This window comes from Otolemur garnettii, unplaced genomic scaffold, assembly GCF_000181295.1.
Source record: "Otolemur garnettii isolate 467f Iridium unplaced genomic scaffold, OtoGar3 scaffold00058, whole genome shotgun sequence".
Classification (NCBI taxonomy): Eukaryota; Metazoa; Chordata; class Mammalia; order Primates; family Galagidae; genus Otolemur; species Otolemur garnettii.
In genome coordinates, this window is record NW_003852453.1 from 653,331 (window position 1) to 680,491 (window position 27,161).

At 40.1% G+C, this 27,161-nt stretch overlaps 1 protein-coding gene and 1 pseudogene across 1 annotated transcript in view; both read right to left on the reverse strand.

Annotated features, from left to right (window-relative positions):
• ITFG1 (integrin alpha FG-GAP repeat containing 1) overlaps positions 1 to 27,161 on the reverse strand; it is a 277,437-nt gene that overhangs the window by 131,787 nt on the left and 118,489 nt on the right. The gene's annotated exons all lie outside the window — the stretch shown is intronic.
• LOC105887245 lies at positions 742 to 7,845 on the reverse strand (annotated as a pseudogene).

Consider the following 27,161-nt stretch of genomic DNA (forward strand, 5'->3'; position numbering starts at 1 on the left):
CAACAGCCTCCCTCCCTCTCTCTCCAGCCACTGCCCTCCAGCCTGGATAGCACCGCAACAGCCTCCCTCTCTCTCTCCAGCCACTGCCCTCCAGCCTCTCTCTCATTTTAGGAGTTGGGGGGTGGTGCAGAGTCTGTTGCTTGGGCTAGAGTGCTGTGGTGTTAGTCTAGCTAGCTCATAGCAACCTCAAATTCTGGGGCTCAAGTGATCCTCCGGCCTCGGCCTTCTGAGCAGCTGGGACTCCATGTGCCCAGCACCATCCCAGGCTAGTTTTTCTATTTGTAGTTGAGATGGGGTCTCTCTCTTGCTCAGGCTGGTCTCAGACTCCTGAGCTTATCCACCTGCCCCAGAGACCTTGGTCTCCCAGAGTGCTACGATTAGAGATGTAAGCCTCCAATGCCCTGCCGGAAAAGCCTATCTCTTAAAAAAATGCACTGAATATGATACAAAAATTATTATGTTAATCACATTAGATATTAGGTATTTTGGTGAATAAATGAAGAATATTTAGTAATTTATTAGGTATTTTGGTGAATAAATGAATATTTAATAACTGATAACTAGCACAAAAATAGATGGCACCCATGAAAATATTTACATTTCTTAAGTGCACATAAACCAAATGACAACAACGTCAAACAAGTGCTATCTCAATGAGAACAAAAAACGAGGATCATACTACCTACACTATTATGTATAGACATAAACACAATTCCTTGAAAATATTTTTTTTTATATAAAAGAATATTTTAATTCTTCAGAAACTGCAAGGACTATACATGATTTGGAAATCAGACTGTGCCAGAGTTGAACTGCCCATCCTACTCCTCCTCTTTTGCCTGGTCACTCAGAAATATGTCATCAGCTGTGACTGCTGTTGCTGTCGCCTCACATTATTTTATCTGTGTATTCTCCAGAGTCTACTTTCCCTTCCACATAAATTCGAGACCCCCTTTTCACATACTGATATGCCACACCTCTGAGGCCTGGCTGGAATACTGAAATCTGTGCCACGCTGTCTTTGACTGGCATCACCCACTTGGTACACTTCACTGTCCCCTGATTGCCACATCTCATTTGTTGCTAGAGAAAATATTGTGACTGGATTTTTCCCTTCTACTTGTCTCATGACAGGGTCCTGACCCAATCGCCCCAGTAACTGCACACGATTTAAGGGTCTTTCAAGAACTAAACTGCTAGCTATTTCAGACTCATGTCTTCAAGCTGATGAAGTACCTGAAATACAGATCTTCGAAACACGGCTTCTACTTTCTTTTCTTAAAATCTAATCTTTAGACTCTTTCTCCAGGAAAGGCAGGCACCCTTTCTCCTCTTGAAAACATTCTTAAATAACACAAATGACAGAGTTATCAACATATGCATGTGTTTACATACTGTGTTTCAGGTATCAGGTGGTTTCCAGGTTGATTTTAAGTTATACCCACATACATATAGTAGAACCTCCATAGTTGACCACTTCCCTACACTGACCATCTCTTTAAGTTGACCTCCTTTGCATAGACCAGACATGCACCACATATATATATCAGCACACAGGCCTAGTTCCTTATGTTGACCATCTCTATATGTTGACTGGTTTGTTATAATCCATTGGTTAGTCAATTTACAGAGGTGCTATTGTTACAATCTATTGTTAGTCAATTTACAGAGGTTCTATTCTAGTGTTAAAAATTTTTTTAGAGCTAGAGTCTCACTCTATCACTGAGGCTGGAGTGCTCACAGCTCACTGGGCTCAAGTGATCCTCCCACCTAGCCTCCTAAACAGCTAGGTCTACAGACACACATCCCCAAGCTCAGTTAATTTTTGTGTGTGTATATAAAAGATGGGGTCTTGCTATGCTGCCCAGGTTGGCTGGCCTCAAGCGATCCTTTCACCTTGACCTTTCCAAAGTGCTGGGATTTGCAGGGGTCATCCACTATGTATGGCCTCAATATAGCACTAATGTACCTATGTGACTGAAGATAGTCTATGAAGTGCCAGGGGCCTCGTGGAACTTCAATGGTGAGAAATGTACTTTCAAACTCTGAGTATCCAATCTCCTTCTTTCTCTACTGCACATGAGAAGAAGAACAGTTGTCATGGGCCACACATTAAATACACAAACACTAGCCAAAGCTGCTGAGCAAGAAAAAGGCCTGCACATATTTTTTGTGAAATCCAACATCCAATACCACAGTTAAGCAAAACAGGCCTCAAATAATTTGCATGTGGCCCACAGGCCATAGGTTGGACACCCCTGTAGAAAATGAACGTGATCAGAGCAGAACTGCTTCTTCAAAATGCTGCTGGTCACCACCAACATGGTGATGCTGAAAAGTGTGATGTGGGACTAACAATCAGAACATTCACTAAATTCACATTAGTGTAAGATTTTAAAGAAAAAATATTTGTTTTAATTGATAAACATTTTATATAATTTGTGGTCTACAACCTATTTTGCAATAAGCATATACACACTGGGATGGCTGAATCAAGCTGATTCGCATTTGCAGCACCTCACACACTGAACGTTTTTTGTGTTGAGAACACGGAGTTTACTTGCTCATCTTCCGGAACACTCCACACTGTCACTATTAAACTGCAGTCACCAGGTTGTGTCTGATGTAAGTTTAGCTTTGTGAGTCCTGCCCATGAGCCCTGCTCTTTCATGATGCATTTTTTCTCTTTTCAAGGTTGTTCTATTTATTGTTCTGATTGAAATGATAAAACATTTTTTTCTTGTCATATAAATACTGCCAAGTTTCAATAACGTCTCATGGATACTTATCTGCTGATTCTTTTCTGTTCTGTTGAATATAGTGATTCTTTGACTATGGCTATTATTTGAATATTTGTTTCCCCCAAAACTCAAGTTGCAACATAATCCCCAGTGTGGCCAGTGTTGAGAGGTGGGGCTTTAACAGGTGACTGTACCATGTGGAGTCTGCCCTCCTAAATGGATCAATTCCGTCATGATGGCATTAATCAATTATTATCCCATCAGTTAATGGGATAGTGAACTAATGAGTTATCCTGGGAGAGGAACTTTTGGGTTTACAAGAAAAAGCAGAGAAAGGCTGGGCTCAGTGGCTCACATCTGTAATCCCAGCACTCTGGGAGACCAAGGATGGCGGACTGCCCAAGCTCAGGAGTCTGAAACCAACCTGAGTAAGAGTGAGACCCTGTCTCTAGGCATTGTTGTGGTGGGTGCCTATAGTCCCAGCTTTTTGGGAGGCTGAGGCAAGAGAATTTGCTTGAGCCTAAGAGTTTGAGGTTGCTGTGAGCAATGATGCCAGGACACTCTAACCAGGGTGACAAAGTGAGATTCTGTCTCAAAAAAAAGAAAAGAAAAAAACCGGCAGAGAGCCCTGAGCTAGCATGAGCACACTCAGCCCCCCACCCATGTGATTCCTAGGCCAGTACAGGACCCTGTGCCAGGCCAGAGGAGTGAGAAGTCTCTGACCAGCACAGCTGCCCAAACTTGTATCTCCCAGCCTCCATAACTGTAAGAAATAAATTTCTTCATAAATTACCCAATTTCATATATTCTGTTATAAGCAACAGAAAATGGAGTAAGACCACTGCTGTGCCCTATTATTTTGAAAGGTCCCTACCTGGTATACTTCCAAGTCTCTGTTTTCTCCAATCTGTGAATGGAGGTACAAACTGCCTATTTTGGTGAGTGGGGTCGTAATGGGCTGGACTGAGACCCAATCCAGCCCAGCAACCAGAGTACACAGTGTTAGAAATGTTCCTAATCTTCTAAGTGGCAATAACCTTATTTATTTTACTTTCTGAAGTTGGGCAGAGAATGGGGAGAGGAGGGTTGGATTAGAATAGTAGAATTCTTATAATTAAATCTAAAACTCTGTGATTATTTTACATGAATTATGAAATATGCCATCAAATTGCACTCTTTTAGCTTTTCTTACCCAAAGCAAACATGTTTATTTGACTACGGAAACATATAGTAAATTTTTTTCTATAGTGTTCATGTACCAGATAAAATGAAGAGAACTATTACTATTAATAGTGTTTTTAACATTTTGAGTATATCTTTAAAAGTCAAATCATCCATTATTTAAAACTTGGAGCAAATGTGATAGCTGAGAAGGAGACTTACACACAGCCAATCTCTTAGGTACATTCATCGTGTTGGTACAATCAATGCAATAAAGACTTCAGTGTACCCTTTTGTTAGGTAAGTGATCAGCTTCCTTTAAACATCCTTACTGTTCACTAAGCAAAGTGATAGATAGAGTCGTACATGGTCTATTTACTTCGGAGTCATCTCAATATAAATGAATGGAATTTGGAGTGTAGGGTTGGGGGTCATTTTAAGATTACCTCATTAAATGAAAGAGACTGTATCTTTATCATTCAAGGGTCTCTAATACTGCTAATAAAGTAACCTATTGTGGCAAATTACCAGCTGGCTCAAATATGAAATCTGCATTCTAAAAATAAACAGGAAACTGAAATAATATCCTATTTTGTTCTTCATACGTTTATTTACAACTACTGTGCAGGGTAAGGCAGGTGGCTGCTAATCTCTTTCCATCAGTACAACCCAGCATCTGAAATAAGGCCTTAGATCAAAAGAACAGAAATGTATTTAACACAAAAATCTACATTTCAGCAGAAAAGGCAGCAAAATGGCTCAAACTCTTGTTATGATAAGCATGAGCAAGCATAAAGTGTAGTGTAAGTGAAATTAGTTTATTTAAAAAGGAAATCTTTACACTCAAAACCTTTAATTAAATGCTAACAATCTAGTATTTTATACTTGGTAGAAGGTAAGAATCAAAATGTATATGATTAAAGCTATTCCAAAGACTTCTCACGAAAGGCAGCCGTGCTTGGGTGGAGGAGAAAGGACGCAGGGGAAGGCCTTGCTTTCAGGATTGTTCTGTTACTTAGGTGCTTAGTAGCGTCAGTTTTTTCAGCCCACATATGAAAAGGCTTGATTGCATTAGGACACCCTAAAATGCTACTGGGAGTCCACTCCCACTAAAGCCACAGTCTAGTTTGAAAGCATGGGCTTGGATGCCATCAGAAGGACCTGAGTTCACATCTCAGCCATCGCTTGCTAGCAGTGCGACCCAGGCAAGTTATTTATCATTTCTTAGTCTCAGTTTCTTTACATGTAAAATGCAGAGTACCCCAAAGCTGTCACATAAAGATTAAATGATGAGGATGTTAGCAAGTGCTGAGGGTTTTCCAAGTGCAAAGCACTATTATAAGTGTCATACGTGCATTAACTCCTTTAATTTTCACAATAACTCCCATTATGTTACTATCCTACATTGTTACCTCCGTTTAGCACAAGGAGAAACAGAGGTACCAAGAGCTACTTGGCCCATGACTGGAGAGCTAGTGAGAGGCAGAGCCAGACTCTGATTCAGACTGCATCTCTCCGTCTATACCCCCGACCACTGCCCTCTGCATGTGAGAACTTAATAAATGGGAATCACCGTCAGGGTGATGAATATGCAAAGATTGCAAATGTTGACATCCCAATGTGAGGGACAGTTACTTTTACAAGAGCTGAAAGTCACCACAGTGAAGAGCACGTATAAGAGTGGGATCTCCAGTGATGGCTGAACACGGCTCCTATTACAACGGACACTGATAATAATCGCTAATGACGACTATTCTAAAATTCTGCCTGTAACTTACCACTTGTTGAAATATCCATCTTTGGGAGATTCATCTTTGAGATTCTATTATAACTGGCAACATTCTAAATAAACATGGGCTAGCTTAAAAGATTAAAAACAGAACGAATTTCAGAAACACATAGACTAATTTGAAATATGCTTTGGAAAAATAAAGATCACTCTGGTCATGCTGATTTTGAAATTTCCACAAGAAAAGTATTTTAGATGCATTTAAGTCATTTGGTTGTACAATCAATGAGCTACTGAGTACTTTTACTCAGAAGATAAACATCTTTAATTCCCTTCAAAATTATAATTTCTAATTATATGTATTTTAGGTCAGCTATGAAACAACCAAATGTATAATTTTTTCAAGAACCCTAAAAACTCTTAGGACATCAAGCTCTCAGGTCCAGGTACCTCATCTTTACCAAGTTTGTTTATTCTCTTGTAACACTGAGCTAAGATTCTTATGTAGGCAGGGCCTGAACCAGCGTTACCTTTTCCTTGCTGTGGCTAATTGCTTGTCTTACTGGTAGCTGTTAACTTTTTGATTCCCTGGGTTTCACACGATATTCATTTTCAAGATTAAAGTCTTCAATATCTTTTTTCAAAGGAAAAATATGGAACCAAACATTATAAAGTTGCAAAGTTCAAAAGCAAGGTGCACAAATCATTCTGCGGTGGCTGTGATTTCTGCAAGCATTTCATGGCCACTAAAAGTAAAACGCTCTGCCTAATGAGAAGTGTACAGATCTGGCTCGGTGCCTGCAGCTCAGCAGCTATTGCACCAGCCACATACACCGGAGCTGGCGGTTTCAAACTTGGCTGAGGTCTGCCAAACAACAATGACAACTACAACCAAAGAATAGTTGGGCGTTGTGGCAGGCACCGGTAGTCCCAGCTACTGGTGAGGCTGAGGCAAGAGAATTGCTTAAGCCCAAGAGTTTGAGGTTGATGTGAGCTGTGATGCCACGGCACTCTACTGAGGGCGACGTAGTGAGACTCTGTGTACAGATCTTTTCTAACACTGGTTTTTGTTCACACATATTTCATTTATATTTTCCTAATTATTAATCCCTTTATGTTAAATAACCAGTTAAGAGAATTTAATAATCACTCTGACTAGATTTACTAGATTAATTTCCTACTGATTTCAAATTATGTATAACTATAAAGGCATAAAAATTACGTCCTTTACCCCACTATCATTTTACAGATGAGAAAATTGACGCCCAGAAGGGTTAAGCAATTTGTCTGGCACATAATTACGGAGAGCCAAGACCTGCCTTTAGTCACACACTCCTTCAACCACACCAGTTCTCTGTGGGAATGGCCAGAGTCAGGTAATTATTCAATTTGTTAGGTGTAAGTCACTGCACACCATCAGGATATTAAGATCGGGCTCTGCAAATACCTTCTGCGTTAAAGTGCCAGTTTATTTGAAGGTACTAGAGGAATTTAAGGGGTTACTCACCTATGAAATAATTGAAACATAATTTACTATCACACTTATAAACAAACTTTAATTGTGTTCATAAGCACTGAATTAATTATAGAAGGAAAAGCCAGGGGAGAACACATCTAGACATGCACTTGTCTCAACTTCAGTACATACACCATGCCTTTTCTATTCCAAAACACGTGACAGGTGTGTCCTGGGACAGAGAAGGGAGCTGATCATTCCTAACCATCTGCTGAGTCCTAATGGAGGTTCTTTCACACGCACCATCGTATTTAATTCTGAGAGAAGTCACAAAGCAAATATTATTCTCATTTCACAGAGGAGGGCACTGATGCTTGGTGATGTCATTCACCCAGGCAGAAAGTCAACAAGCAGCATGTAGGAATGGGGCTGCCTGCCTGCCCAAGCTCGAAGTCCGGGGCAGGAGTGGGGCTGCCCAGATGCCTGGGCTCGGAGTCCGGGGCAGGAGTGGGGCTGCCCAGATGACCGAGCTCGGAGTCTGGGGCAGGTGTGGGGCTGCCAGGCTGCCTGAGCTCGGAGTCTGGGGCAGGAGTGGGGCTGCCCAGATGCCCGGGCTTGGAGTCCGGGGCAGGAGTGGGGCTGCCCAGATGCCCGAGCTCGGAGTCTGGGGCAGGTGTGGGGCGGCCAGGCTGCCTGAGCTCAGAGTCCAGGGCAGGAGTGAAGCCACCCGCCTGCCTGAGCTCTGCATCCGGGGCCATCTCCACCCCTTCCACCCCCAACATGTATTTGGGAAGGGCTCACCAGACCTGAGCAAATAGCTGGAAAATGTGGCTTTTCTCTGGATTGAAAGGAGATGGATAGTACTGAAGAATATGCCCTTAAACATGACTTTCCATTTTACTTCAAGTTGATCAGTTTAGGAATAAAAAATTGAATATTTGTTCTAAAATTTTTCATTTCGTGTAGTATATTAGCACATTGTTAACCACAATATAAGATGGTCACGTAACTTTCGTAAGTTGGTAAAGTTACTAAGAGACAGAACTAGTACTCATACCGAGATTATCTGGCTTCACGACCACAGGCCAATTCTTGTAGCTCCTTATGGTCTGTTCTCTAACCCATGAAGGCAGCAGAGTGGACTTGCAGGGTGTTGGGCCTTGTTTCCTCTGCTGCCCACTGGAAGGAGAGTTGCTGGGGCCACACATTAAATACACAAACCCTAAGGCGGGCTGAGTAGAACAGAAAAAGGCCCCTGCACAGTACAGGGGTGACATTCCACACTACAGACAAATAACAGAAGTGTTCACAAAATCAGTGTTCCTTCTGGGGACGTGACGAACACTCCTGCTTTAAAGGAGTAGTTTTCTCTCTCTCTTTTTTTTTTTTCGAGACAGAGCCTCAAGCTGTCACCCTGGGTAGAGTGCGGTGGCATCACAGCAACCTCCAACTCCTGGGCTCAAACGATTCTCCTGCTTTAGCCTCCCAAGTAGCTGGGACTATAGGCACTTGCCACAATGCCTGGCTATTTTTTGGTTACAGCATCACTGTTGTTTGGCGGGCCCGGGCTAGATGGGAACCTGCCAGCTCAGGTGTACGTGGCTGGCGCCTTAGCCGCTTGAGCCGCAGGCGCCGAGTCAGGAGTAGTTTTCTTTACCTTGCTTCTCAAACAGGAAAGCATACAGAATACAGTCTTCACCGTTAAGTATTTACTAAGCAATAGTAAACCTTGAAAAGTACCAAAGTCTGAACTGAGATGTCAAAATTCAACAGATTGTGATGTCCACATCTCTATGACTTCACTGTGTATAAAATAATGTTATATTGATTGAGATATCCACAATACTATTTGACTCACAGTTCACCATACTGCTATACTGTCTCACCAGTTGGGGATATTGCCAAATAATAGTGTTAAAATAGTATGTGAAAAAGCTTTTTTTTTTTTTTTTTTGAGACAGAGCCTCAAGCTGTCCCCCTGGGTAGAGTGCCGTGGCATTACAGCTCACAGCAACCTCCAACTCCTGGGCTCAAGCGAGTCTCTTGCCTCCGCCTCCCAAGTAGCTGGGACCACAGGCGCCTGCCACAACGCCCGGCTATTTTTTTTTGGTTGCAGCCGTCATTGTTGTTTGGCGGGTCCGGGCTGGGGATTCGAACCCGCCACCTTAGGTGTACATGGCTGGCGCCTTAGCCGGTTGAGCTATAGGCGCCGAGCCGTGAAAAAGCTTTTAATCAATCATGTTCCACTTGATGTGATTAATCCCTGGATTTTTGCCAAGTACAATGAAATCTACTAATTTTACTCCCATACAAAAAGCCTCTCTTTATCATATATTTTTTTCTTAGTTTCTAGATATACGATACTATTTTCTTGTTTGATGACTTATGGTTACAGAAAATACATTTTATCCTATATTAAACAAACAGTTACATCTATGAGGAATGAAACCTGAGGAAGTACTTCCCGAGATGTTCTGTTTCTGTTTTCATCTCTAACTCATGGCTTGGTTGAAGTCCTGCATCTGGGCAAATTAAATACCTTTATGTGGATGATGTCAGCTGGATTATAATGCTGACACTTGGGTCTATGCAACTTCAACTGGGACATCCAAGAAATTCCTACAGCTGCTTCTTCACTCTAAACTATAGCAAATAATCATCAGTTAATATAATATGCAGCTTATTACCAAAATTTTGAGATACACAAAAATCAAAAAGGTAAAATCTGGACAGATAGAAACAAATTAATTCCTTCTAGCAACACAGACGAGCTGAGCAGGCTGAAACTTGTACGGTGGATCAGAAAGGAGGCTGCTGAGTGTGTTTCTTGGAAGTGAACGAATGGACGAGACAGTCTGTCTCAAAACTTTTGAAGTGACCCACATCTTAGTCTAATTTCTCAGACAGGTCCCATTTTATGATACTCTCAATACATGCAAATAATATAATTAGAAAATACTCCCAATAATATAGTACTGCAACTTTTTTTTCTCTTAGTCCAGATTAAGGTTTTGGTAACACATAACTATTAAAAACTTGTTTAAAATTAATGCAATTGGATCATAGCAGGGGTCCTCAAACTGCGGCCCGCTGAGGACATTTATCCCAGCCTGCCAGGTGTTTTTGCCGCCGCTGCCTGTCCTGCTTAGCAGCTGACTCATCCTGAGGCTGCAGTCCGGCCCTCCAACAGTCTGAGGAACAGTGAACTGGCCCCATTTAAAAAGTTTCAGGACCCCTGGATTCATAGATTTATAAAAAAATGCAAAGGAAAAAATCTTTCTGTCCATGGGTTATTAGATATGACACCTAAAACACGAAGAATTAAAACAAAATTTGATGATGATGTCATGAAAACTAAATACTTCTGCTGTTAAAATGAAACTATTAGGTAGTGCCCGTACCTCAGTCAGCAGGGTGCTGGCCACATACATCTATGGTGGCGGGTTCGAACCTGGCCTGGGCCTGCTAAGCAACAATGACATCTACAAAAAAAAAAAAAATAGCCTGGTGTTGTGATGGGCACCTGTAGTCCAAGCTACTTGGGAGGCTGAGGCAAGAGAATCACTTAAGCCCAAGAGTTTGAGGTTGCTTTGAGCTGTGACATCACAGAACTCTACTGAGGGTGACATCATGAGACCCTGTCTCAAAAAAAAAAAAAAAAAAAGAAGCTGTTAGTAAAATGTAAGATAAACTGTAGACTTAAAGATTTCTCAATTATATCTGTGATATAGGATTTGTATCTAGAACATACAAAGAAGTCCCATAACTTAGTAAAATGATATATAATGAATTTTTCAAACATGGACAGACTTGGAACAGAAATTTCACTATAGAAAATCTACAAATGGGGCCGGGAACAGTGGCTCATGCCTGTAATCCTAGCCCTTGGGAGACCAAGGCAGGTGGCTTATGCCTAAGTTCACAGGCTCAAGACCAGCCTGAGCCACAGAGAGATCTTGTCTCTAACAATAGCCAGGCATAGTGGTGGGTGCCTGTAGTCCCAGCTACTCAGGAGGCTGAGGCAAGAGAATCGCTTGAGCCCAAGAGTTAGAGGTTGCTGTGAGCTATGATGCCACAGCATTCTACTGCAGGTGATGACAGTAAAACTGTGGGGAGGAGGTTTAGAAAGTCAAATGCATGCCTGGGCAAAGATGCACACTCGGAAATGCCCGGACGCTCAGAGAGGGGCCCGTGAGGACTCTGAGTTTCCATCCTGGCTGCTCCACAGACTCCATGCAAGCCCCAGTGCAAGCAGAGGGAGGGCCCAAGCACAGACCCCATCTCCAAAGACTGGAAGAGATGCTTGTTACTTGTCTTTTCTGTTTCTTTGGCTCCTGGTGTTCCTGGAAATCTCTGTCAAACGTAAGCTGAACCTAAACGGAAAGAACAGAGACTCCAGCGGCCACACAACAGGAAACAGTCTTAGTAAGAGAGTTTGAAAAATTACCAAAGAAATGGATTACTATGAACGAAGAGAAAACTAGCAAGCCCCAAGAAAGGGTGACTATCTGATTTCCAAAATTACCACAGAATAACATTCAAATGTCAAGTTTAAAGCAAGAACAAAAATCCCAGGGAATACAAAGAACTAAAAAAGTACAGAGCATTCAAAGAAACAAACTTTTTTTTTTTTTTTTTTTGAGACAGAGCCTCAAGCTGTCCCCCTGGGCAGAGTGCCGTGGCATTACAGCTCACAGCAACCTCCAACTCCTGGGCTCAAGCGAGTCTCCTGCCTCCGCCTCCCAAGTAGCTGGGACCACAGGCGCCCGCCACAACGCCCGGCCATTTCATTTTTTGGTTGCAGCCGTCATTGTTGTTTGGCGGGTCCGGGCTGGGGATTCGAACCCGCCACCTTAGGTGTACGTGGCTGGCGCCTTAGCCGGTTGAGCTATAGGCGCCGAGCCCAAAGAAACAAACTTAATGACAGAAAGTCCTGGAGGACACCCAGACATTAGCCCTCTCAGACTAACACTTGAAAACAACCATCTGATTAACCAGTTTGATGAAAATTGTATATTTCAATTTGTATATAAAACCAGCACATTGTACCCCATGACTGCATTAAGGTACACAGCGATGATTTCATCATCATTATCATAATAATAATGATCCCAACCATCTGAAACATGCTCAAAGGGCTAAGGAAACATGGGTGAAGAACTCATGGAAATGAAGAAAATGATGCGTGAACGAGAGGAAACGGTCAGTGAGAAATTTATAAAAAGGATCCAAAAAATATTTGGGAGCTGAAATCTACACTAACTGAAACAGAAAGTTCACTACCAGGGTGGAGGTTAAACACCAGACTTCAGCAGACAGAAGAAGTAATCCCTGAATTTGAAGATAGGATCACTGACACTAGCAGATGTAGGGAGAAAAAGAAAACAGAAAAACAAAACGTAAATGATAAAGTAAGCAGAGCATAAGATGCACACGGGCCACCAGCAAGTGGGCGGCACACGCAGGGTGTGGGTGACGGGGCAGGACGGGGCTCAGAAAGAACCTGGGAAGGAGCAACAGCCGCGCCCCCAAACCTGAGGGAGACACGACTCTAAATCAACACGCTCAACAGATCCCACACAGGGTACTCTTAGGAGACCCACACCGAGACAAATTATATTAAAACTGTTGAAAGAGAATACCTTGAAAGAAACAACACAAAAGCATTTGTCACAAAGAAGGGACATTCCCTAATGTTAACGGCAAATTTCGCATCAGAAGTCAGAGGCCAGAGGCAGTCGGATGATGTACTTAAAATGCTCAAAGAAAAAACACATATGAAGAGAAATTTAATTTCCAGCAAAATGCTCCTTCAAAAATAAGGAAGAAATTAAGATATTTCAAAACAAAAAAAAGGTTGAAGGAGTTTCTTAATACTAGACCTGCCCATGTGAGAAACGCCAAAGGGAATCTTTCAGGCAAAGAAGGGACATTGAAGACGTATGGAGAAAAAAGATCATTAATGAAGGTGCAGGCCTGGGTAGATACAAAGACCAGTACTGTATCAGTCGCGTGCAGCTCCAGTTACACTTCCTACATGGTTTAAAGAACAAATGCATAAAATTATAGATTTATGTTACTGGGCACAAATTATATACAGAAGTATCTGGGGACAACATTAAGGGGATATATATACACACACATATAAAATAACATTAAGAGCTATAAAGTAGCAGTGTTTTTGTATGGTATAAGGCTAAACTGGTTTCAATTCAAATTAGAATGCTGTAACTTTAGGTTATTAAGTGTAACACCCACGTCAATCACACACACAAATTATACAGAAAATACACAAAAGGAAATGAGAAAAGAATCAAAACCATTCACTACCAATCAAATAAACATAAAAAAGAGGAAGAAATGAACCACAAAAGCTAAAAGACATACAGAAAAACACCAAAATGGCAGAAGAAAATCTTTCCTTCCTGAACATGCCCTCCCACAAGCCGCACGGAGATGAGGGTGACAGTGACAAGTTCCTTGGGGAGTCTCTGGACGAGGTCAATGGACCATGGTGCCTTGAAAAGGGGCGCCTGTCTGCCTCCAGAGGTCTCTGGGGGTCTGAGCTGGGAGAGAGGAGAAGAGCAGCAGGCAGGATCTGAAACCAGTGCGGATGAGGCAGTGGAATGGGGAGTGGCAGGAACCTGAGAACAGTGGTCCGCAGAATTGAGAACACAGCTGGTAACTTCCCAAGGTGGTTGTGAGGACTAAGAGAATCCAGGAAATGTTGGAAGCTCTCAAGGCACTTTCAACCCTTTTCATTGAAAATAGTTTGTGGACTTGAAGAAATTTACGTGGAGATACTGAACAGAGATGTTTAGCCATCAATGAAGAATATATGTAGGCATTTTTAAGGAAGTAAAGGGGGATTTTTTCAAGGCCCTAGGAAGAGTAAAACAGATTCATAATGAAGTCAAAATTCTCTTGCCTACAAACTGGCAAACAGCTGGTCTAGAAATTATGGAACAGATGGCCTTGCCTTAAGCAGCAGCTTATGTGCTCAGTGCCTATAGCTCGGTGGCTAGGGCACCAGCCACATACACTGGAGCTGGCGGGTTCAAACCCAGCCCGGGCCTGCCAAACAACAATGACAACTACAACCAAAAAATAGCCAGGTGTTGTGGTGGGCACCTGTAGTCTCAACTACTCAGGAGGCTGAGGGAAGAGAATCGCTTAGGACCAAGAGTTTGAGGTTGCTATGAGATGTGAAGTCACTGCACTCAACTGAGGGTGACACAGTGAGACTCTGGCTCAAAAAAAAAAAAGGCAGCAGCAGCAGCTTATGAAAGACTTCACCGATCAGCTCAAGAAAATAGAAAACTTATATTTCAGACAAGTGGACAGGCAGACACAGCTGGAAGAGGGGGCCTGGAAGAGCTACTTCAAATGTGTGGCTGGTCAAATGGAGCTTCCTGAGAGATCTGACCTTTCTGAGCCAGTTGGGGGAAATTATGAAATTACAAATAAACTAGTTGCTGCCTCTACCCAAAAAGGCCAGATGAAAAAGAAAAGGCTGAGTGAGCTGGGGATCACACAGGCTGATGACAACCTCATGTCACAGGAGATGCTTGTCAGAATGGTGGGGAATCAGTTCAAGTGGAATGGGAAAGGAGGTTTTGGGACTTTTTTTTTTCTGATCACAATGATGTAAACAGATAGCAAAATATTGGATTTTGCACATGCTGCCCTGGGAATCATTGCTGCCATTGTAGTCTGCTTCATGCCCTTGATTGGGCTTCAGTGAAGAAAGATCATAAAAACACAGAAGATAGAAAGTTTCTGGAGATTTCTTATCTGAAAGCCTTGCTTTTTCTTGGCAGTTTTTGGCCAGGGCTGGGTATGAACCTGCTACTTCTGGTATATGGGGCCGGTACCTTACTCCTTTGAGCCACAGGTGCCGCCCAAGCCTTGTTTTCTTAAACACAGTTCTCTCATGTTACACCTGTTAGTAACTTTCTAGTGTAATTACACTTCAGCACTTCAGAAAGGAGGAGGCGAGGCAGAGAGTGTAGGTTAGTGTGTGCAAATGCAGCAGGTATTACACATGCAGTGTTCTTTTCAGAGTTGTCTGTTCCTCCAGATTACAGCAGGTCTGGTTTCCATGCTTATTTGCACAGTACTTAAGTTTTTGTGATTGGGAAGTTATCTGCCTCGTCAGTGGGATGCATTTGTATGGTGAACTGTGCAATCATCTAAACAGCAATAGATGACATTGCGGGTTTAAAACAGACATGAAGGGAGTTGTTCACAGCTGATGTGTATGGAGAGCATTTTCACTATGCTGAATGTGAATGATTAGAAAGAAGGTATTTTTCTATCACTGTAACAGTATTCTGATATTTCTTACATAATTAAAATGATCACCTATATAACCTAAATCAGCTATGTTTCCCTGGTATCGTACTGTAGAACATAGCTTTTAAAAATATTTATAACAGAGTATATGTGACACTAATATGCCTAAAGATTAAAATTTGAATGGTAAAATAAAGAAAATATTTCCTTATTATAAACCCTTTAAATGTACAGAGGTCACTACAAAAGTTTTGAGAACAGACTGTGTTATGGTCCATTATTTCACTTCCAAGAATCACAGTCAACAGCGTCCTTTCTGATTAACATGTGCAAGTTTCAACTTACTCATTTTATTGGTGATGCTTGGAGGGCTTTGTTTGTTTCATCTGTGCAGATTTTACTTTCTTGATTTTTGTGTATCTCAAAATTTTCATACAGATTAAACTCTCCAGTCAAAAGGCAGAGACTGGAAAAAAAAGGCAGAGACTGGTAGAATGGATTTTTTTTAAAAGGTCAACACTGTATGTTCTGTGTAAGAGACTCTACATTTAAAACTGCAAATAAGCTGAAAGAGAAAGAGTGAAAAAAAGATATTCCATGCAAAGAGTGAACAAAGCAAACTATAGAGGCTATGTTAACATTAGACAAAATAAAGTTTCAGTCAAAAACTGTTTGTTTGTTTGTTTTTTTGCAGTTTTTTTGGCCAGGGCTGGGTTTGAACCCACCATCCAATGCACTACCCTTTTGAGCCACAGGCGCCACTCTGAGTCAAAAACTGTTATGTGAGACAAAAAGGTAATTATATATTGATTGAAGGGATTATTAACCGAGAAGATATAACAGTTGTAACCATACACGCACCTAAAACCAGAGCACATTCTCTGATCACAATGGATAGCTAGAAAAAAATACCAGAAGGAAAATAGAAATATCTACAAATATATGAAAATTAAGCAACACATTTTAAACAACCAATGGGTCAAAGAAGAATCACTAAAAAAATAAGAAAATACATGAGAGAAAAATGAAAACACAACATACTTGACTTACAGGATGCAGCAAAGACAGCCCTTGAATGTGTAAATGCTCACAGGTGAAAGGACATGCTCAAATCAAGGGCCTATTGATACCATGGAAAACATACTAAGTCCAAAGCAAGAAAAGAAAAAAGAAATCACTAGAGGGAGATAAATATAGGATAGAAAAACAATTAGAAAATACTGAAAGGCTCAGCGCCTGTGGCTCAAGTGGCTAAGGCACCAGCCACATACACCCAAGGTGGCAAGTTCAAATCCAGCCTGGGCCTGCCAAACAACAATGATGGCTGCAACTGAAAAAAAATAGCCAGGTGTTTGTGGCAGGCACCTGTGGTCCCAGCAACTTGGGAGGCAGGGGTAGGAGACTCACTTGAGTCCAGAAGTTGGAGGTTGCTGGGAGCTATGCCACGGCACTCTACCCAGGGGGACAGCTTGAGGCTCTGTCTCAAAAAAAAAAAAGAAAATACTAAAAAAAAAGTGATAAACCTTTACCAAGACAGACAAAAAAGGGAGATGTAAATAAAGAAAATCAGAAATGAAAGTGGGTGTATTACTGATGACTGTAGAGAAATAAAAAGCATTCTAGGAAAAGTATGAACAATTATGTGCTGACAAATTAGATAACCTAGATGAAATGAACAAATTCCTAGAAATGCAAATATTGCCAAAGCTGACTCAACAGAAAATTAAAAATCTCACTAAACCTCTAAGAGACGAAATCATGAATCAGAAATTTCCCAACTAAGAAAGTCCAACCAGATGGTTTCTTTGTTGAATCTTACCGTTTGAAGAATTAATACCAAACCATCACAAACTCTTCCAAAAAAGAAGAAGGACTACTTCTTAACTCATTTTATGAAGCCAGCATTACTCTGATACCAGATAAAGGCATCAAGTGAAAATTACAGATTGATAATCTTATGATTACAAAGATGCAAAAATGATTATACACTAGAACTAAATGGAATTTATTTCAAGAATACAGGGGTAGTTCAACATAAAAAAATTTGGTATAATACAGCACAGTAATAGAATGAAGGAAAAACCTATTGGATCATTCCAAATGACACAGAAAAAGCATAGGACAAAATCTAACACCCTTCCATGAAAAAATCTCTCAGAAAATTAGGAAGTTCTCGGACATGATAAAGGACACTAATAAGGATGCTGGTGAACTGTCAGCACTGCCCCAGTAACATCACTCTCAATGGTGAAAACCAAAACATGTTTCCCTTAAGTTCAGAAACTAACCAAAGATGACCTACTTTCACCAGCACTGGAAGTTTGAGCCAGAGCAATTAGACAGGAATAGAAATAAATGGCATCTAAAATGCCAATGGAGAAATAAAACTATCTCTAGTTGGAGATGACATAATACTATATTGAGAAAATCCCAAAAATACACAAGACAACTAATGGAGTTAAAAATAAATGAATTTAGCAAAGTTGCAGGGTATAAGATTCAATGTAGAAAAATCAGTTGTGTACCTATAAACCACCAATAAACAATACATGAAAGAAATTAAGAAAGCAGTTTCAGGCTTGGCGTCTGTGGCTCAAGTGGCTAAGGCGCCAGCCACATACACCTAAGGTGGCGAGTTCGAATCCAGCCCGGACCCGCCAAACAACAATAATGGCTGCAACCAAAAAATAGCCAGTCATTGTGGTGGGCGCCTGTGGTCCCAGCTACTTGGGAGGCTGAGGCAGGAGACTCGCTTGAGCCCAGGAGTTGGAGGTTGCTGTGAGCAGTGAAGCCATAGCACTCTACCCAGGGGGACAGCTTGAGGCTCTGTCTCAAAAAAAAAAAAGAAAAAAAAGAAAAAAAAGAAAAGAAAGTAGTTTTATTTACAATAACAACAGGAGTAAGATACCTAGGAATGAATGTAAGAAAAGCATCACACTAACAAAAGAGTTGGAATACTTGTACACTGAAAACTATAAAACATTACTGAAAAAATTAAAGACCTAAATAAATAGAAAGATATCCTACATCAGTGGTTCTCAACCTGTGGATCGCAACCCCTTTCGGGGTCAAATGACCCTTTCACAGGGGTCACCTAAGATCATCATAAAACATATTTCTGATGGTCTTAGGAACTGAGATACTGCTCCTCTGTCTGTCTCCAGGTGGTCCGCCCACATGCAGATATGCCCACATATGAGTACCCAGCGTGATGACATCATCGTGCCAACCCCATCACATATACCCCGTACAAATACAGGTGTATGTGACTCGGCCGCTGCCATAATGTACTTATGTGGACCAGTCACACACGTGTAGAGAGCAGCTACTGTGTTGAAAGCAGCAGTCTTGAGGTAAACCAACACTTCATCAATTATAATTACTGGGTAAATGTAAAATCATCAACTACTGCAAATATATATATATATCTGTACCATGGGAACTGAATCTGGATGCTGATCAGTCTTTTCTATATTCAGCTGTGGTTGATGTGAATACTGCCCGGCTTGTGATAGTAACAGGTATGTTAAAACAACAACAACAACAACAACAACACAGAATCACAGGAAACTTTAATGAACTACACTGACTGAACTATGCCATGTATCATCTTTTGTATTACTAAAGCTATTGTTATATATTATTTTCATTAGCAAATGATCACATGACAATGGACTGTGTAGAGAAGAACATTAAGAAAATATAGTGAGGATTTTTTTACAGTATGGTTTTACCTCAATAATTACAGCAGAAATTAAGAAACTGCAATGTGTTATTTGTTGTGAAGTTCTATCAGCTGAATCTATGAAGCCAAACAAACCACAACGCCATTTTAATAGCAAGCATCCGAGCTTTGCTGGCAAGGATACTAACTATATTAGAAGCAAAGCTGATGGACTCAAGAAAGCCAGACTTGACACTGGTGGCAAGTACCACAAACAAAATGTGGCAGCCGTCGAAGCTTCACATTTGGTGGCCCTCTGAATCGCCAGAGCTATGAAACCTCACACCAATGCTGAGGATTTACTGTTGCCAGCAGCCAAAGATATTGTTTGAGTTACGGTTGGGGACAAATTTGTTATGAGATTGAGTGCAATTTCCTTATCCAACGACACTGGCCACAGAAGAATAGATGACATGTCTGCTGATATTCTTGATCAGGTAATCCAGGGAATTAAATCTGCTCTACTTCCAATATTTAGTATCCAGCTTGACGAATCTACAGACGTTGCAAACTGCTCACAGTTACTGGTTTGCGTGAGGTATATTGATGGCAACTTCAGAGATGAGTTTCTTTTCTGCAAACCTCTTGAAACGACAACTACTGTATGTGATGTATTTGACACAGTTGGTTCATTTCTGAAAGAGCATAAGATCTCTTGGGAAAAGGCTTATGGTGTTTGCACAGACGGTGCTCCAGCTATGCTAAGATGTTGATCTGGATTTCAACATTTGGTACTGAATTTGTCACCAAACGTCATCGGAACTCACTATATGATTCATTGGTAAATATTAGCAACAAAGATGCTGCCACAAGAGTTACAAGAAGTAATGAAAAGCGTCGGAAGTTCTGTCAATTTTGGGAAGGTGAGCACTTTAAACGTCAACTGTTTTCGCACTGTGCAATGAGCTGGATGTGCTGAGCAATGCCCTTCTTTTTCACACCTAAGTGAGATTGTTGTTGAGAGGAAAAGTTTTAAAATGTGTTTTGAGCTTCCTGATGAACTCACAACGTTTTTTAATCAGAAAGCAAGACCATAGTTTGAAGCACTTTTCAGTGATAAAAGTGAACTATAGAAAATAGCTTAGTTGGTTGACATCTTTGCCATCTTGAACGTGTTAAATTTATCGATGCAAGGACCAAATGCAACATGCCTTGATCTGTCTGAAAAGGTCCGATCATTTCAAATGAAACTTCAGCTTTGGCAATAAAAATGGATGAAAATAAAATTTACATGTTGCCTACATTATCTGCTTTCTTTCAGGAACATGACATTGAACCAGGCAAAAGGATTATGATGATAATCTCTGTGAAAGAACACTTGCACGTTTGCAGACAAAATTTCAACCTACTTTCCAAATCTACCTGATACCCCATTTGCACCTGCCAGAAGCCCATTCACAGTCAAAGCTGAAGATGTTCCTGAGACAGCACAAGAGGAGTTCACTGAACTTATGAACAGTGATGCAGTGAGAACTGATTTCTCTACAATGCCAATTACAAAATTCTGGGTCAAGTGTTTGCAGTCATGTCCTGTTCTGTCTGAGACTGTGTTGCGCCTTCTTCCATTTCTAAAAACATATCTTTGTGAAACAGGGTTTTCCAGCTTGCTGGTTATCAAGTCTAAATACACAAGTAGACTTGTGGAAGATGATCTTCGCTGTGCTCTTACAAAGACTGCCCCGAGAATTTCTGACCTGGTGAGAAAGAAGCAATCTCAACCTTCACATTGACGTTGGCTTTTTATGCATACTGTGGCCAAATGTAGCCATGTAGTTTGCTGTTGCTATATTAAGACTGTTACCCATGCTACACCATGCTTCAAAACAAAATTTCATTTATCTGTAATTAGAAATAAATATTTCACAATATATAATTATAATATTATAATATATAATATTGTTTTTGTGATTAATCACTATGCTTTAATTATGTTCAATTTGTAACAATAAAAATATATCCTGCATATCAGATATTTACATTACGATTCATAACAGTAGTAAAATTATAGTTATGAAGTAGCAATGAAAATAATTTTATGGGTGGGAGTCACCACAACACGAGGAACTGTATTAAAGGGTTGCGGAATTAGGAAGGTTGAGAATCACTGTCCTACATTCATAAGTTGAAACTATAGAAAGACATCTGTATTCATGGGTTGGAATTAACTAAATATTGTTAAACTGTCAATACTGTCCAAAGCTACCACTTTCAATACAATTACTTTCCAAATTTCAACAGCCTTTTTTGCAGAACTAGAAAAGAAGACTGTCAAATTCCTATGGAATTGCAAGGGTACCTGAAAAGGGAAAACAATTTTAAAGAAGAAAAGTAAAGTTGGAGGATGCACACTTTTAATTCTACTGTATTTAAAATAATATGGTACAGGCATAAGAATAGACATATAGAACACTGTCCAGAAAGAAACAGACTCATCTACAGCTACCTGACAAGGGTGGTGAGACCACTAAATGCGGAAAAAATGGTCTCTTCTACAGACGGTATGGGAACAACACAACACATTGCTATGTGCAGAAGAACCAAGCCTTCATTCACACACTCACTCACAAAACTGCCTCCTAATAAATTAATGATAAATTTAAGAGCTAATGGCTCAGCGCCTGTGGCTCAAGCGGCTAAGGCGCCAGCCACATACACCTGAGCTAGTGGGTTTGAATCCAGCCCAGCCCGCCAAACAATGATGGCTGCAACCAAAAAATAGCCAGGCGTTGTGGTGGGCACCTGTGGTCCCACCTACTTGGGAGGCGGAGGCAGGAGACTCGCTCCAGCCCAAGAGTTGGAAGTTGCTATGAGCTGTAATGCCACAGCACTCTACCCAGGGCAATAGCTTGAGGCTCTGTCTCAAAAAAAAAAAAAAAATTTTAAGAGCTAAATTTTCTCCCAAAGAATGGGACAAAATATCTGCTAATCACATATGTTTAAATATCTGGATAAAGGATTTATAGGCTCAGCGCCTGTGGCTCAAGTGGCTAAGGTGCCAGCCACATACACCTAAGGTGGTGGGCTTGAATCCTGCCCGGGCCTGCCAAATAATGACAGCTGCAACCAAAAAATAGCCGGCATTGTGGTGGGCGCCTGTGGTCCCAGTTACTTGGGAGGCTGAGGCAGGAGACTTGCTTGAGCCCAGGAGTTGGAGGTTGCTGTGAGCTGTGATGCCACATCACTCTACCCAGAGCTTGAGGCTCTGTCTCAAAAAAAAAAAAAAAAAAAGGATTTACAAAAATAACTCACACAATTCAATAGGAAAAAAAAACCCAATTAAAAATGGGTAAAAAACTTACACTGACAATTCTTCAAAGAAGATATAAAATGGCCAATAAGAATACAAACAGATGATCAACGTGATGAAATACTGGAGAAATGTGAATGAAAGCCATAATGAAATAATACTTTGTGCCTACCAGGAAGGCCATAAAAAAGGGGAAATAACAACCATAGATGAGGCTGTGGAGAAATCAAAACTTGTGCACTGCTGTTAGGAATGTAAAATGAGTATGGAAAACGGCTTTTAGTTAATCAGAAAGATACACACATAACCTTATGCCCAACAATTTCCTGGGTATGTACTTAAAAGAAATGAAAGCAAAGATTCAAATCGATATTTGAACACCAATGCTCACTGAAGCATTTTTCACAATAGGTAAAAGGTGGTAATAACTCGAGAGTTCATCAACAGATAAAGGAATGATCAAAAAGGAAATGAGTAGCCTGGCAGAACGTAGATGAACTTTGGAAACGTAATATTAAGTGAAATAAGTCAAACACAAAAAGACAAATACTGCATGATTCCATGAACGTGAATTATCTAGAATAGGCGAACTCATTAACATGTAAACTAGATCAGAGGTTATCAGGGCTGGAAGAAGGGAAGAACAAGGAATCATTCCCTAATGGTCATTGAGATTCTATTTAGGAGAGAAAAAGTATTGAAAATAAATAGGGATGAAGTTTGAGTGACAATGTGAATGTGAATTTTAAGTTATGTATATATATATATACATATATAGTTATTTTTTATTAAATCACAGCTTTGTACACTGATGCATTCATGGGTTCAGTGTACTGATTTGATACACAATGTGAAATGCTTACACTGAGCTAAGGAACACATACATCACAATTATACTCGTTTCTTAATAGTTTTGAAATGTACCATTGCACCATGCACATTAGGTGAGGTCCCCCAAATACCCTCCTTCCTCCCATCTCCCACCTCCCCTCCCCTCTTTCTCCTCTTCCATTGTACTTTCTGGACTATAGTTATGTTTCACCATTCATATGAATGTGTAGATGATTATATGTTGATTTCAAGTAGTATTGAGTACATTGGATACTTTTTTTCCCCAATCTTGAGATACTTTACTAAGAAGAATATGTTCCAGCTCCATCCAGGTAAAAATAAAAGATGTGAAGTCTCTATCTTTTTTTATGGCTGCATAGTGTTCCATGGTGTACATATGCCAAATTTGTTAGTCCATTCATGGGCATTTGGGCTATTTCCACGTCTTGGCTATTATGAATTGGGCTACAATAAACATTCTGGTGCAAATGTCTTTGATGTAAAGTAATTTTTGATCATCTGGGTATCGAACAGTAGGTCTACTTTAATTCCTTGAGTGTTCTCCAAACTTCTTTCCAAAAAGGCCATATTAGCTTGCATTCCCAACAGCAGTGTATAAGTGTTCCCTTCTCTCTGCATCCAGGCCAACGTCTGTAGTTTTGGGATTTTGTGATATGGGCTAATCTTACTGGAGTTAGATGGTATCTCTAAGTGGTTTTGATTTGCATTTCTCCAATGATTAAAGATGATGAACATTTTTTCATGTGTTTGTAGGCCATGTGCCTGTCTTCATTAGAGAAGTTTCTGTTCAAGGCTCTTGCCCACATAGAAATGGGGTTATTTGTTCTTTTCTTATTGATTAGTTTGGGTTCTCTGTAGACTATAGTTATCAGACTTTGGTTGGAAGCAGAACCTGCAAAAATCTACTGCCAGTTTGAAGGTTGTCTATTTGCTTTACTTGCTGTGCTCTTGGCTGTGTAAAAGCTTTTTAGTTTGATCAGATCCATCAGTAATGGATTTTTGGTGTTGCGTCAACTGCCCAAGGGGTCAGGCAAACATTCATAAAACATTCTCCTGGGCCAATATCTTCAAGTGTTTTCCTTGTACTCTCTTCTCGTATTTTTATACTATCATGTCTTAAGTTTAAATCTTTTATCCAGTGACAAATCAATTTTTGTTAACAGTAAAGGGTGAGGGTCCAGTTTCAGTCTTCTACAGGTTGCCAGCCAGTTCACCCAGCACCATTTGTTAAATAGGGAGTCTTCTCTCCCCCTGAATATTTTTGATAGGCTTGTTGAAGATCAAAGGATGATAAGTACCTGAGTTGTCTCTTGGTTCTCTATTCTGTTCCATAAATCTCTCTCTCTTGTTTTTGTGCCAGTACCATGCTGTTTTGATCTGGTAACATGATTCCTCCTAATTTGCTCTTATTTCTGAGTAATTTGCTATTTGAGGTTTTTTTCTGATTCCATATAAAATGAAGTACTATTTTTTCAAGTTCTTTAAAGTATGACAATGGTACTTTATAGGGATTGCATTAAATCTGTAGATTGCTTTGGGTAGTACGGACATTTTAACAATGTTGATTCCTCCCAGCCATAAGCATGGTATGTTTTTCCATTTGTTAACATCTTTAGCTGTTTGTTTTCTCAGAGTTTCACAGTTCTCTTTATAGAGATCTTTCACGTCCTTTGTTAGGTAAATTCCCAGATATTTTGTCTTTTGTGGCAAAAGGAATAGTGTACTGTACTGTACGCTGTCTCGAGAGTGTACGCAGTTTCAGTTCTCTTTATAGAGATCTTTCATGTCCTTTGTTAGGTAAATTCCCAGATATTTCGTCTTTTGTGGCAAAAGGAATAGTGTACTGTAAAAGGAATAGAGTCCTTGACTATATTTTTAGCATGACTCTTGTTGGCATATATAAATGCTTCTGATCATGAAAGGACGCTAGATATTATCAAAAGCTTCTGCTCATTTGAAAGAATAATATAGTCTTTGTTTTTTATGTTATTGATATGATGTATATTTATAGATTTGTGTATGTTGAATCAACCCTGTAACCCTCGAATAAAACCAACTTGATCATGGTGTATAATTTTTTGATGTGTTGTTGAACTCTGTTTGCTAAGATCTTATTGAATATTTTTGCATCGATATTCATTAATGATATTGGTCTATAATTTTCTTTGTTGGGTCCTTTCATGGTTTGGGGATCACGGTGATATCTGCTTCATACAATGTGTTGGGAAGTATTCCTTCTTTTTCTATGCTTTGGAAAGGGATATATAATATAGCTACTAGATCCTCTTGAAAGGTTTGATAGAATTCACATGTAAAGCCATCTGGTCCCGGACTTTCCCTTGTTGGGAGATTTCGTATTGTTGATGCTATTTCAGTGACTGATATAGGTCTATTCAAGATTTCTAATTTTTTCTGGTTGAGTCTAGGAAGGTGGCGTGCTTCCAGGTATTGGTCCATTTCCTTCAGATTTTCATATTTCTGGGAATAGAGAATTTTGTAGTAATCACTGAGGATTTTTTGAATTTCTTAGGTGTCTATTGTTACTTCCTTATCATTTCTGATAGACGATATTAGAGATTTTATTTTTCTATTTCTGGTAAGTTGGCCAAAGGTTTGTCAATTTTATTAATCTTTTCAAAAAACCAACTTTTTGTTTCGTTGATCTTCTGATTGATTCTTTTGTTTTTAATTTCATTTAATTCTGCCCTAATTTTATTTCTTTTCTTCTGCTGGGTTTGGGGATAGAATGTTCTTCCTTTTCCAGTTGCTTGAGATGATCCATTAAGTTGTTGGCTTCCTCTCTTTCTGTTTTCTTGATGAAGTTTTCCAATGCTATAAATTTCCCTCTTAGGACTGCCTTTGCAGTATCCCACAGGTTTTGATAATTTGTGTCTTCATTATTATTTTGTGCCAAAAATTTGGTGATTTCCTTCTTAATCTCGTCTTTGACCCAGCTATCATTCTGCCTAAGATTATTTAGTTTCCATGACTTTGTTTGAGTATAAGGATTCCTGTTGCTGTTAAGTTCAACTTTTATTCCATGGTGGTCCAAGAAGACACAAGGAATAATTTCTATTCTTTTAAATATGTTGAGGTTAGACTTGTGCCCTAGGATATTATCTATTTTGGCGGATGACCCATGGGCTGATGAGAAGAATGTATATTCAGTTTTATTAGGATGAAATACTCTGTAGAGGTCTGTAAAGTCCATTTGTTCTAGCATCAGGTTTATGTCTAATATTTGTTTAGTTTCTTCTTGGAGGATCCATCCAAAACTATCAAAGGGATGTTAACATCTCCAACTATTATAGTGCAGGAAGATATCAGTTGTTCATATCCATTAGGATATGCTTTATAAACTGAGGAGCATTCTGGTAGTGGGCATAAATGTTAATTATTAAAATCTCTTCGTGTTGGGTGTTTCCCTTGACAAATATGTAGTGACCATCTGTTTCTTATCTTTGTGGGTTTAAAGTCAATTTTATCTACAACTAAAATTGCAACCCCTACTTTTTTTCTGGTTTCCATTTGCTGTATTATAGAAGTCCACCCCTTCACCCTGAGTATATTTTTATCCTTTAAGGCAGTGGTTCTCAACCTTCCTAATGCTTGAACCTTTAATACAATCCAAAGAGGTCATGACCTACCAGTTGAGAACTGCTGCTTTAAGATAAGATGAGATTTTTGTATATAGCAGATATCCAGTCTGAATTTATGTATCCAGTCAGTCAGCCTGTGCCTCTTTAGAGGACAATTGAAATCATTCACATTAATTGAAAGAATTGATAAGCCTGGTTGTGTTTTGGGTGTCATGATTTCCAGATGTCCAGTGGTCACTGTTAATCCATTCATCACTGCAGAAGTTGGGTTTTGTTCAAAAATTTCGGGGTGAGTTTACTTTGGAGGTAGAGCATTGCGCTGGTCATTGTGGAGGATGGGTCTGAGAATATCCTGGA